Raw genomic sequence first — 13,948 nt, 5'->3', positions numbered from 1 at the left:
TGTGAGGGACTCTAACCGATCGTCAGGAACCGAAGGGTTTCAGAAGTCTTCGCTACGAATTCGGTACGAAATCGAGCGTCACGATCCCCCATCCCCTGGATGCTTGACTTCGCAGGAAAGTCATGCAATTACTCAGAGGAAAAGAAGGATGGTCGTATGACCTATCCCTCTTCTCGACTTCGGTGATGTCCTGTACCCATACTGGTCTATCCGTCTGCAGCGAAGTTGTTGTTCTCGTAGTGGATAGGACACCGACACTCAATGGTGGGTGGTCGATGGTATGGGTACTTGTGACAAGCCGTTAGGGACGAAGAAAAGATTGTTATGGAACAACCGAACTAAGTCCACAGCGAAGTTCGTAACAGACTTGGGCGCTCTGACAGCTGCCTACTGACTGCGTTCGGTAGGAGGCAAGTTGTCCAAGCACCCGAGCAAGTCACGTGACCTTCGCCTTAAAAGGGTTATGCCAGAGACTAAACAAATAATTTGTTCGTCACCGATGCCAGAAGGCAAGGTGATGACTCTCTTAAGGCATGTGCCCAACAGGCGAAAGTCAATTGCCTTCTATAGACCGAGTCCTTGATGGCAAGATATCTCATAGTATAGTTGATTCTCGGTAAGGAGAAAACAACACTATGTGACGTTGAAGACGAAGGTGTACAGAAAATGCAACCTACGTCTTCACAGCTGAACCGAGAGATCTCAAGATTCTGAAACCTGTTCTACAAAGACTGAGAACGCTAACCGCTATTGATGCTGTCCGGTGAGGATCGTAGTTGCAATAAAAGCGAGCACTTCCAGTAATGAAGACAGGGAACTACTGCCTGAAGAACTGCTTCTCATGGGCTGAACATTTGGAAGTAGAGCTGTCAGGTCGGAGAGTAGGCGATGTCTTCTGACATATCTGTTTAATTCGGGGCGAGCAATGAAATTGCACACCTACGAATACGAGATATTTTGAAGACAAACTCAGATGTCTGCAAAAATCATTCGCATTATCGCAGTGCGATGCAGCGGTTTGACTAGTACAGACTTCTGTTACCGTGCGGTAAGAAACAGAAAGATGAAGATCCAAGAGATATCTCTGTTGAAAATTCTCGCAATGTCGAAGGCGATGAATCGAGCGTCACAGCAGTAGATTGGGGTCCTTTCAGTTATTGCGAGAATCCCCGTTAATCAGAGACCTAAGTCCATGATTGTTGGGCAGAGATACGGTTTCGGTAGTCAATCCAACCAGGGAGAGAGACGTAACCGCCGTGCATATCCGAGAACCTAGCTGATTACTGAGACCGCTATCAGGCAGTTCAATACGCAGTAGCTCTCGGTGACTCGTCATCCTGAGTTGCCAGGTAATCCATTATTCCACAAGGAATGCGTTCGGCTAGAACCATCGAGCATAAAGATACGCTCGAGCAATTATATTTAACCGAAACGGATTTCGGTAAATACAAAAGCTGATTTGGTGTTGTCATGACAATACCAAGTATCTAAAATCGAAACTGATAACTGCTGGAGGTTGCAGGCAACCCCGAGTTGCAGTTCAATTAAGATACAATTCGTCTCGGTCACAAACCGTAGAGTTAACTACGGTATGCGCCTACCCCACGGACAATTCAACTGTTAAAGAATCATGTCGCGAGGGTAATATACGTAGTATATTTGTAGGTTCTGTACCACGACCTCCATCCTAAAAGCAAATCTTTTCCCCTCGAGGAATGAGAATGGAGGATTGGAGATCGAACGCCTTCGTTCTCTAGTCAAGAGAGTGAAGGAGAAGTCTTTCCCAAAGGAAAGCTTCAATGGTGAACAGAATACCGAAGACGATAGTTCAAGCCAAACTGGAAGTTCCCGTCTTCTCTATTCCAGGTTAAGCGCCTACTGTGAGATACTCTTCTTTCAGCAGCAGTCTTCTTCCAAATGCTAGAAATTACAGGAATTCGAGCATAAGCGAGGTTCCCGATTATCGTGTAACAATTATCGGGGATTCTCGCTCACTTTGGACCGTGGTCTCGCCTAAGTGTTTGGAGATCGTAAAAAACTCGAACACTCTGGATGCGCTAGAAAAAATTCCGTAGATTCTAAGCACTCTGCGAAACCCCCCACCGAATTCGTCAAACGATATCGGCTGGTGGTCCTCTCGATTCCCGTAGAAATCGAAGAAAGGGGCAGGATCCCTCCTCAATGACCGGGGCTTACGTCAGGTAGGACCCGAAGGTCCCCCCGGTAGCGCAGCCCCTAACGTGGGATCTTACAGAGAAATCTCTGTAGGATCCCTCCCCTTTCCCTCGTAGCCGTAAGGAGAGAGGGATGGGGAGGAATTGGATACTGGCTCGCCTTCCCAGCGGAACTAGCAGTTGGAGAAGAAAAGGAGCAGCCATCGCCTTACGGCGATGGCCTCTCAGAGCCTGGGAAAACGTATCGTCAGGAGAAAACGTTTTCCCGAGGAGGGTTACGAACTCATACTGTAGGTAAGTGTCTGCCGCCACTGTGAACGTCGTCTGGGTGGGGCTGATCGACACCTGACAGGAGAGAGCCGATACCGCTCCGACTCATTCCAGTCCTCGTCGAGGTCGAAACCTCAGGAGGACCGAAGGGGTATTTAAATACGGTGTCCGAAGACACGTATAAACGCCTCTGTCGCAGTAGAGGAGGTGAAGTAGCTTGTTCGACCGGCCAGAACCTGAGAGAGCCTTCTTGTCCGGAGACGAGAGACTACCTGGTTCAACACAGTCGGCAAGCTCCGATCGCGGCAGCACCCACCGTCGATTTGGGTTCCTCTCGGGCCCCAAAACGACTCGAGCCGATCCGACGTGGCTCTGCTGGTGGGAGCGGCGATCCTTCCCCGAGGTCATTGTGCTGACGAATCAGCGCCGTAACCTCGGCAAAGTTCCTCTGGATCTCGGAAGTCACAGCATCTTGCAGAGTGGGACCGTTAAGCCCTTCGAACAAGAGCATATTCCGAGAACCTTCCTCTAAGAAGGGGGAACAGCGACAGCCCTCTCGGTCTTCCCCATCCACTTGCGCATACGTCCTGGCCGGTCAAGAACCGTGCCTGGCACGTAGGGCATCGTGGTGGGATCCATGAGGGGCGCACCCCTCACGATCACTCCTCATACCTCGCTCCTCCCGGTGTAACCCGAGGAGGTTGAAGGTACGGGAGAGGGCAGACCTGACGCTCCCTCGTTGCTCGCTGGCTAGAACCAGGCAGGTCTTGGAGGGCTGCAGCGATCGTCAACCCGCGGTGGCGATCGAGCTGCAGGCCTGGTCGAACCGTCTCGCTGTGGAGAACGGCTGGACTGAGCACAGCGGCCCCGATCTCGAGTGTCAGAAGAGCTGGTGCTGGTTGCCGTACCCGTCGCTTTCTGTGAGAGCGACGGTCAGGCGACCTGCAGGCTCCACTGTCACAGTGAGACCGGTGCTTGTCCCTCACGGCGGCGTCACGTCGCTGGTTCCAGCCGTGGCTGGCACCGGCGAACGGGAGGACCTCTTCCCAGCCTCAGCCCTTGGGTCGGTCGTGGACCGCACCCGTCCCCCGGGTAGCCAGCTGTTCGCCGCGAGAGTGAGAGCTGGTCTGGTGAGAGTCGCATGAGCGGCTGTCACCAGTCTTCCGCCCCGTGCCATGAACCTGACGCTGAGCGGACTCAGAGGTCTGGTTCCTGGCTGCACGGTCGCTTGGTAGGCGACCGTACACTCAGTACCTCCCGCGAACGAGAGGCCGAGACGGACCCTGATGCAGTGGCAGAACCACTGACACCAGGCGAGGAAGTACCGGTGTTAGCCGGTACCCCTCCTCTGGTCCCCGTAGTCTTCTTCCTTGCGGAAGAAGAGACGGGCCCCGCTCCCGAAGGAGCAGGAGGACCAGCGGAGGGAACCCTCCCGTCCCACCGAGGTGAGACGGGTCCCGAGAAGCTCCCGAGGGAGACTTCTTAGGAGGGAGGATAGGCAACCTTCTTCTTCCTCGGCTGTGAAGCCTTAGAAGTCGAAGGGGAAGAGGCGGCAGCCGACGACGATGAAGAAGATGAAGACGACGACGACGACACCTTCCTCCTCTTCTTCGTCAGCTTCCTCAGGACAGACGTAAGATCTGCTATCCAGGGCGGAGCCGGGGCTGCTGTAGCCGAAGCCACAGGGCCCGGACGCACCTGTACAGACAGACCAAAGTCTGGGGTAGACCTACCACGAACAGGACGACATCAGCAGTATGGGTCATCTCAGGAACAGCAGGCACAGCCAGCAAGCATCGGTAGGGACAAGCCAGCACAGCAACGGCAGGGACAGCCAGCGCAGCAACGGCAGGGACAGCCAGCGCAGCAACTGCATGGACAGTCAGCCCAGAATCGGCAGGTACGGTAGGCAGCACCGGAAACCAAAACACAAGGAAGTGGAGCAGCAGCCAGCAACATCCTGGTAACTGGCGGCAGGTCCAGGGGCGAGCTCTAGGGCAGCGGAAGTGTGGTCGCTGCAGCGCGGCAACCACGAGCGGCGGCGGCACGCCCCCCTCTCGGTACGGCGAACGGCACTTCAACAGCGGCTGTAGGCAAGACTGTTACCACGTGAGGCGAGTACACCAGGGATGGGAGGGACGTCGTCACCTGGTTGCGTGGTCACCACTCCATGGGTGACCGCAGTAGGCCCAGACATAGAACCGCAGCCCCTGGACACCTAGCACGCCCTGCAAATGGAAGGACGCCCATACCTCACCAAGGTCCACCCTCGTGGCAGTAGCACCTGCGGAAATAACAGTAGTAGCGATTAGTGGGGGGGGAAGTCCCCTCGCGCGGGGGGGTGAGCCCTCTCCGAACGAGTGGAAGACCCCTAATACAATTGTACATCGGGCACCGAGCGCCTCCCCCGCGCTCGACGGATCGGGCAGGAGAAGAACGCCGATAACCTCCCCCCCCCCAAGGGGAAGGGCCATCTGTGGGAGCTGAGCGGGGGGGGGTTCTCGTTCCCCACCCCCGCACAGTACCCATGTACCCAACAACAATATAAGAGCCCGAGAGCAATCGTGCCATCGGCCCGAATGCAAGGGCATAAGGATCAATTCCCTGACTGAGCGGAACTTGAACCAAATAAATATTGATGCAATCAATAATAAGGAATAAAATGAAAATGCATCTTGCATTACGATTCACTTGACAATGAATAAGGCTCGGATCGAGCGCATTTGCGCCCTCGGTACCGAGCGCAAGGGTAAAAAAAAGGATCCATTCCTTACCTTTATGGATCAAGGTTTATGGAAACCTTGATCCATAATGAATTGATGCAATCAAAAAAAAAATATGAAAACGAAAAGAATACTGCGCTTGCGATTCACTTCATACAAATAAAAAGGGGAAGGATCAATTCCCGGGAAATAGCGGAAACATTGATCCCAGTAAACAATGCAATCTCAATAAAAAATGAAAATGAAAAAGAACTGCACTTGCGATTTCACTTCATTCAAAATAAAAAGGGGAAAGGATCAATTTCCGGGTAAGCTCGGAAACTGATCCAAAATGAGTATTGCTACAATCAAAATAAAATATTATGAAAATGAAAAGAATACTGTACTTGCGATTCCACTTCCATACTGAATAAGTTTCCGTGCCGAGCGCATTCGTTCGGCAACGGGCATACAGGTCAAAAAAATATAAATGAAAAGAGCACTTACTTACGATTTTCATCTACACATTTCCAACCCAAATATACGCTCGGAGCGAGCGCTCCCGCCCTCGGCACCGAGCATACACAATACGAGGATCATTTCTGGGAAAATGAATTCCCGCACTTACGCCCTTCAGTCCCGGCACTCGGGTAATCGGAGGGCGTGGTGAAACCAAGATCCTTTAATTCACAATTGAATTCAATGGGAATAAATATGAAATGATTGTACTTACAATTCAGTTTCACTAGATAAATAGAAAAAGAAAAACACAATCATGCGAAAGCAACGACGATGAAGCGGGCAGAGCGATGATACACGTCCATCACGCCAGCAGGCCGAAAGCAAAAGTGATTTGGTTTACCTACCAGTCGCGCGCCGTCGCGCGCCTGTCGGACAAGCAGTTAACTACCGAACCCCTTGTTCGAAAGCTTACGACCTATCCAGCTGCCGCTAGTACCTTCCTATTGTAAAAGGACCGAAGGTTTGTATGCCGTGTCGGAACAACTATCTGTTGCTTGGGATTCAACTGCGACTTTCCCAGGTTTACCACAAGACCTAGGTCTTTTGCTAAGTCCAACGTTTGTTTCAGGTCCTCCAGACATTGACTTCTCGATGTGGGATCTTATCAACCAGTCGTCCAAATAAAATGACACTCTGATCCCTCTTAGATGCAGCCATCTTGCTACATTGACATCATCCTCATGAACACTTGGGGGGCTGTGCAAAGGCCGAAGCACAGGGCCTTGAATTGAAAGACCCTGTTCTGAATCACGAACCTTAGATACTTCCTGCTTCCTGGATGAATCGGAATATGGAAGTATGCGTCTTGTAAGACCAGGGTAACCATCCAGTCCCCTGGACGTACCGCTGCCAGTATTGAATTGTTCGTCTCCATAGTGAATTTGGTCTTTTCCACGAAAACATTCAGTTGACTTACGTCCAGCACTGGTCTCCATCCTCCCGAGGACTTCGCAACCAGGAATAGCCGGTTGTAAAATCCCGGAGATTCGTGATCCAGAACAGGTTCTATGGCTCCTTTCTCTAGCATGGAGAGACTTTTTCTTCACTAAATCGTTGTAATTTGCCCCCAGGGCTCTCGGAGATGTTGCGAGAGGAGGTTTCTTTAAGAAGGGAATTTTTGTAACCCTTCCCGAGCTACGTTGACGGCCCAGGGATCTGCCTTCATGTTCTGCCAAACTTCCCAAAATTCTTGAAGTCTGGCTCCTACTGCTGTCTGGAGGACTGAGTTCTCATTGCTTAGAGGTGGTTTTGGCTCCTCTTTTCGTTGGTACTCTCTTGCCTCTAAAGGCGGGTCGTGCAAACGTTCTGCCTCGAAAGGGCTGTTGAGAAGGCCTTGTTTGAGGGCTAAATTCTTTTGGAGTTTTCTTCACCAACTTGGCATGGTAAAAACTTTTCCTTACCGATGAAGAGAGCAAATCTTGAGTGGCCTTCTGCGAAAGAGCCAGAGCTATATCCTTAATAACCTCTGACGGAAACAGCTGGTTTGAAAGGGGAGAGAACATCAATTCTGATTTCTGTGCGTTGGAAAACGCCTTTTAGAAGCGAATGAGCACAAAAGCGACCTCTTTTTCAAACTCCTGCTGCGAACAATGAAGCCAGCTCATTTGCTCCATCTCTGAGAGCCTTGTCCATGCAGGACATAATGCTCTTAGCCACTTCCATATCTTGTTCATTTTCGTCTTCTAAGGAATTCGCCAACGCTCCAATGACCAATCTAGAAAATTGAAGACTTCGAAAGTCCTAAAATAAAAATTCCCTTAAAAAGATGGTCAAACTCGGACGAAGTCCACCAGACCTTGGCAGATTGCAACGCCTGTCTGCACGAACTGTCCACTATACTGGGAGAAATCCCCCTGGGAGGAGGCAGGTACTCCCAGGCCAAGACTTTCTCCAGTAGCGTACCATACCCCAGACTTAGATGCTAACTTGGCTGTGGGGGAAAAGCGAAAGAGGGATTTCCCCGCTTCTTTCTTGTCCTTCAGCCAGTATTCACTCGTTGTAGCGCCTTCTTGGCCGAAATCGACAGAGTCATCTTGAGAAAAGAGGACTTCTTAGGAGTCTTAGTCTTAGAAAACTGAGACAGGGGAGATAAAGGCACTGTAGCTGAAATTCCCCGTCGAAAATAGACAGCGACGTGAAGTAAGGATCTTGTAATCCGAGACGGTTCGACATTCTTCTCTTCAACAAAGTCCACTTCTTCTTCTGCTGAAGAAATGTCTTGCAGATCACTATCGTTGTGACGCTTTGCTGATGGATTAACGTCCTGCCGCCTGCGTCCTGTCACCAACGAAGTCTCTGCGTCCTGCCGTCTGCGTTCTACAACCACAGAAGAATCGATGTGCTGCCGCTTGCGTCCTGCGTCCATCGTAGACACGTCTGCTTCCTGCCGCCTGCGTCCTGCGTCCACCAGCGGTTCCGCGTCCTGACGTTTGCGTCCTGTTTCTTCCGAAACAATCTTCTTCTTCCTGCGTCCTGGAACACTACGTGATCGCCCGTCTTCGTAGAGCCCGTGCGTCCTAATTCCTCGACACGCAAACACTTGTCGTCCGTCTTCTTGGAAGACTTAACGGGAAGGAAATCGTCCTTACGCCTTGCAGGTCCTTGCAAAGAAGCATCCCATGAATCGACGAGAACTGCAAGCTTAGACTGCATTTCTCTTAAGAAATCCTTCGTACTATCTTCCTGACGAACAGCCGTAGGAGGAGAAGGAAGACGAGAAGGACTAGGACGCAAAGGAGAACGATCTTGGACTCTACCCGAAGGAGAGAGAAGAGGAGAGGAAAAGCAAGAGGACTGAGGGGAGTCTCTTGGCGAAATCCAGGAACGTACGGGCCGTACCGAGTCTTCTTTCGATTGCACAATTTTCTTCCTCTTGGTCGGAACCATGTCCTCGTCCGAGGAAGACAAAACCTCTGGGCTGCTCCAAGCTTCACGATCTTGAGCACGTCTATCATGAGTAGTCGATGTCCTTAACGTCCTCTTGAGGGGGCGAGACACTACCGAGTACCGATGTTCGCGCTCTGATGTCGAACCATCAGAGGAGGCACACTTCCCAGTTACGCCTTTTCTGTGGCGAACTGCAACAGCCTGGGATCTTACAACAGGACTGTCCGAAGGGACGCCTGACCGTGGTAAAACCTATCTCGCCTCCCTTCGACTGTCGACATGCCTTCTCCCTTGGGTCTGGGAGCTTGACAGAGGTCTAGGTCTAGGAGCACGAGAGAGACGATCAGACGCCCACTCCACTACACTTTCACTGACATCAAAAGCACTCACTTTATCCGTAAGGCGCTGTATTTGGTCTCCCATGGACGCAAGGGCAGCGAAAACCTTAACAATCTGTGTATCGTTTGTGCCCTCCGATACAGCAGCGGGCGCAGGAGATACCTGGGGAGAAGGAACTACCAACTCTACGTTAGAAGGAGCTGGAGAGGAAACACATTCACTCCTTTTACTAGAAGTATTTGACCTCTCACTACGAGAAACAGATCTCCTTACACGATCTTTCTCAAGCCTTTCAACATATTTCATAAATATCTTCCACTCCTTCTCTTACAAATTCTCACACTCAACACACCTACTCTCCCAAGTACACACATTCTCTCTACACTTCTTGCAAATGGTATGAGGGTCGACCGAAGCCTTCGGCAACCTTACCTTACACCCCTCTTTCACACAAACTCTAAACATACTACCAGTGTCAGACATCTTCCAAGAACAATCCCAAGCGAATGCCAAGCTAACGTTTCCAAGTACGATACCAAAAAATCCATGAAAAGTCAGCAACGAGAAGAAAATCCTAGCAGGGAACCACCAACAATGTTGCCGGTTCGGCTGGCAGAAAAAATCTGGCCCAAGTGGGAACGGTTCCTGGCGCTAGCGCCACGGTAACGGGGTGGTGGTATCCTGAACTACTAATAGGTTACTAGCGTTTGCCGCGAGATTTGAAATTTCTGCCAGGTGGAACAGAGAATATAGCTATATATATACCTGCCAGGTAAGTGTCATATATTAAATTGTAATATCCTCTGCAGATGAAGCCTTTGACTCCCAAACCACAACATGCTACAAAGCATAGGTATCAAACTGTTCAAAACCATAAAGTAACCTCACCTTTTCAATCTCCGGTATTGTTCGCGAACAATAAATAAGTTTTGTCAAATTTTGTGGGAAAGCTCGAAGATATGAGACGATCAACGACAGCAGTGTTATTGTTTTGCCTGTTCCTGAAGGCATCTCCAGTAAACAATGACCCTGAGGCAGGAAAAGAAAATTTGTTACAAGCATCCTTTAAGATACAATTTAGAAAATTTATCAATTTAAGATATAAAATGACTCATAAATACAATCTTATATAAACTATATACTTTTACATCTAGGGGGATGTCTACAGTTGGGATAGATCCCAGTCTTGTCTGTTACTAACAAACCTAACTACCTCACTTGAGCTGCAAGGAACATTCATAGATAAGAATAATCTGAGGCACTAGATTACATTAGACAAGGAATACCTACTGTATCTGCATGGGTAAAATCGTTCCGTCACACGCTTAAAAAGTATGACTTGCTAATAAATAACTGGTTATTACAAGTATCTTTTTACACTAACATACACAAAAAATGTCCTCATACACTGAAGTGAAATGTCAGGATGTTTGTTGTGCTTACCTTTGCATCCAGTGCCCTCTTCAGATCAAGCATATAGGAGTACTGCTCTGGGTAAATGAATTCGTAGGGAAAGTAGACTGGCATTCCATCAACGTCCAATCTAAAACCAAGGTAAATAACATGAATGGTAAAATGGAAGATAGTAAGATATACCCAGAATACCCAACCTACACAATATTTTCAAGTAGATAAAAAACAATTGGCTAATCTTATCCATACTATGCTTCATGATTTACATTTTGCATCTTTGATAGAAGCAATCATATCTTAATCAGGCTAATCTGTATTGGAGACACTGCAACAAGATTTAAAGTACAGTACTGAAAAAAGACATTCCTACAGGATCATGGAACAGAAATGGCCTAATCATCCCCATGAAATATAAGATGAATCAAGAGAACCACAGAGAGTCATCCAGTCCAGTTGGTGGTGATCAACACGTACTGTATGTGTAACAGTAATAAGGCACACCTAGGACATGGCTTGTTACATGAAGCTAGGGAAGGAAGTTACAATGCATCCCTATTGTTTCACCCATAACTTTCAAGACCAAAAGTGAACCTATGGGTTCATTTCTACCCCTTTGGCTATTATAGAGTACAATACCACAGGTTCGGTTGGGTTAAGTAGCATTTAATTGCATTTTTACTAATTTATGAATCCTTACTCAACAAGACAATTTTCCAATATCGCAACCTATTTCTGTATGAACAAGGAATGGTTTAATGAAGCATTTTGGTAATTCTAAGGATGAGCTCCTCATGGAGATATTGTTTATAAATGAATTTTTTTTACTGAACAATACTTTAGAAAAGGGTATATATGATGCAGTATAGGTGATATAGGTAGCCTAACATGAAAACACAAGAAATGTATAATCTTTAACTTATATTTGTACGTACTAGAACAGCTCCTCAAGGACAGTAAATTCCTCAAGTCAGCCTGACTCACTTGTACTGCATTGTATTGGCTACACCTTTTTCTATAGTAATTTCCAGTAAAAAAAAAAAAAAAACTTCATAACCTACTTAATAATAGGTAGCATAAATACTAGTAATAGCCTATCTCCATGCAGAGGTCTTCCTTAGAATTAGGTAGTCGACCAATACCTACTTTTAATGGAAATGAATGGCGTGCACATAAAAATCCTAATAGGCTAGAGGTATCATTCCCATATGTACACCACAACTATGGTATGGGTACCTTAAGATAAACGACCGAACGGCAACATTGTGGCCACCTCTGTCAGAATGCGGCCACCTTCCCGAAAAAGTACTTGAACTTGCTGCCATGAGCATCAGTCAAGATTGAGGCCCATCCAGGCAGCACACCAAGACCTCTACGCTCCTCTCAAATAAGTTTTTCTCTTAAATTACAAAATATTAATGGCATAATTCAAGCGCTTTTTTGGGAAGTGGCTGCATTGCGAGAGAGGTGGCGGTAGATCTATAGGGTAAACAATCACGGACGATCCATCATCATCACGCTGGCCAAGCCTTATTCATTCGATATTTAATTGGTGAAACAAGAATACAATTACAACTTTAAGCATACCATTCAAAAGACTGAAGTTTCGTCAACATAATGTGATATATGAAAGCCCCATACGAACTAAAATAAGCATGTGATGCTCTTCGTAAAATACGTTTTTAAGGCAGTTTTGAAACCCATTATGGCAGCAATCGTGTGGCTGGCCAGTCTAACCACGGACAATCCACCATCTTTCCCAGCCTTCCCAGCACTCATTTGAACAATATTAGCATATATATGTAACGTTTATTGATCTTACTCAAGATTGCAGTTGTAATCAGCACAATAAAACAACATTTTGCTGCCTTTATTAGTGAAAGTATGAAACTTTTTATTCTCGTGGTCATGGTTTGAACTAAATTCATTTTTACCTTGTAATCGGTGGTTTTATCCTTACTGCCATCACAACTGAAACTCCACAGTGCTTATTTGATTGTAATTATACACATTTTGGTCTTAATTCACTCCACATTGCACTTGAACCACGTTGCTGTTCCTGGTTCCTAAGTAATCTCTCTGCAAACACAGTTACGAGCAGCATACGACAACACTGAATAGGAGGTGCAAAGCTTTATTCCCTTAATTGTTTACTTTACTCATTATTTAATTTAACTTTACTTCAAAATATTTATTTAATTCTTGTCTATTATCCCTTTTTTGCAACCAAATTAACCCCGAACATTTACAAATATTTCAGATGTATACTTACGAGCAAACAACGCGAGGAAAAATTATTCATCGTTGCCAATCTAGTGGAGCGTCACACATACGCCGATGCATTTACAAACTGTTTCCATGAATTCTAGTCGTCATAGTAATGCATTAATGATAAAATTGCTGTATTATGTATATATACTACAAATTGATATGCTAATTTCACTTAGGTATTTCCCCGGTTTTGTGTAAGTCTCATACCCCATTTAGGGGATAAACACATACCAATTGACAACATTAATAAGCAATTGAAGAGCACAAAACGCCGCAAAATGGTGCAAAGAATGCCGTAGTCCCCTTCGATAAGTATGGTTAGAGGTCGGGTGTATGATTGTTGAGATGAAAGTGCCCCAGCGTCTATGGTTACTAGTGGTGTGTGGATTTAGCACAGGAAATGGGAAGTTTATTGACACAAGCAACTCCGCAAACATCAAAATGGCGTCAGTCTTCTAAATATTCCGAGTTGTAAGTAAAAAATTTTGAAAGCGTTTTGGTGGTATGGGCACTACATTGGCCACCTTTTTCATTACCCTCTGTTTAAATCTTAAAATATGGCCTTAATTTCTAACTTTGGAGAAAATACTTACTTCGAAAGGAGAGTAGAGGTCTTTAGCTCCTTCTCTCACCAACATCATCTCATGACTGATGACCATCTCCGGTGTCAGGACACGTTAAAAGTACTTTTTCGGAGGGTAGCCTAGCAGTGGTAGTCGGTGAGTTGGCCAGTCCATGCGGTGTTTTACCCTATTACTATTATTCCGCAGCGGGCTAGACTATGGCAGTGGTTTTTCTATGCAGTTTTACCTCCTGAACAAGAATTTTAAGTAATATTTATTCGGACGACTGTAATTAACCCCCAGGGTCTCTTACTAAACACGGCGAAATACATTTGACGCCCCAATTCCTGGTGGCTTTCGTATTCGCGGGGACGAACGATACGGAAAGCTTAGGCAATATAGAAATACCGAGGTGGACGCTATGTCGCCTTACCGGAAAACTCATCGTTTACCCTATGCCTACGAGGAGACTTTAACCTGGACTACACACCCGACCTTACACTCGTCTAGCTACGTAACCTTCACCAAGAGGAGGTTACCCCTATTTATTCTAAAGTAAAATCCTACTACCTACTAGCCAACAACGCATACTACTACTAGCTAATATTAACGATTCTAGTAGTGAACAGCCCAATAGAGTTCTATCAAATATACTACGTAGGTAGCTAGTCCAAGGAAGGCTTAGACCCCTAACACCGGTTAGCTTAGGGTAGCTACGTTAGTTAGGTAGTAACCTACCTAACTACAAACGTGCGTACGGCATACCTACCTATCTTTGCTAATCTACTTCAATAGTAATATGTGACAAGTC

At 47.0% G+C, this 13,948-nt stretch overlaps 1 protein-coding gene and 1 pseudogene across 5 annotated transcripts in view; both read right to left on the bottom strand.

Annotated features, from left to right (window-relative positions):
* LOC135197146 (uncharacterized) overlaps positions 1-13,948 on the bottom strand; it is a 102,681-nt gene that overhangs the window by 36,191 nt on the left and 52,542 nt on the right. The gene's annotated exons all lie outside the window — the stretch shown is intronic.
* Positions 1-13,948, bottom strand: part of LOC135197145 (general transcription and DNA repair factor IIH helicase subunit XPD-like) — a 38,490-nt pseudogene that overhangs the window by 24,376 nt on the left and 166 nt on the right.

This window comes from Macrobrachium nipponense, chromosome 18 (genome assembly GCF_015104395.2).
Source record: "Macrobrachium nipponense isolate FS-2020 chromosome 18, ASM1510439v2, whole genome shotgun sequence".
Classification (NCBI taxonomy): domain Eukaryota; kingdom Metazoa; phylum Arthropoda; class Malacostraca; order Decapoda; family Palaemonidae; genus Macrobrachium; species Macrobrachium nipponense.
This window is presented reverse-complemented; position numbering and strand designations above follow the sequence as displayed.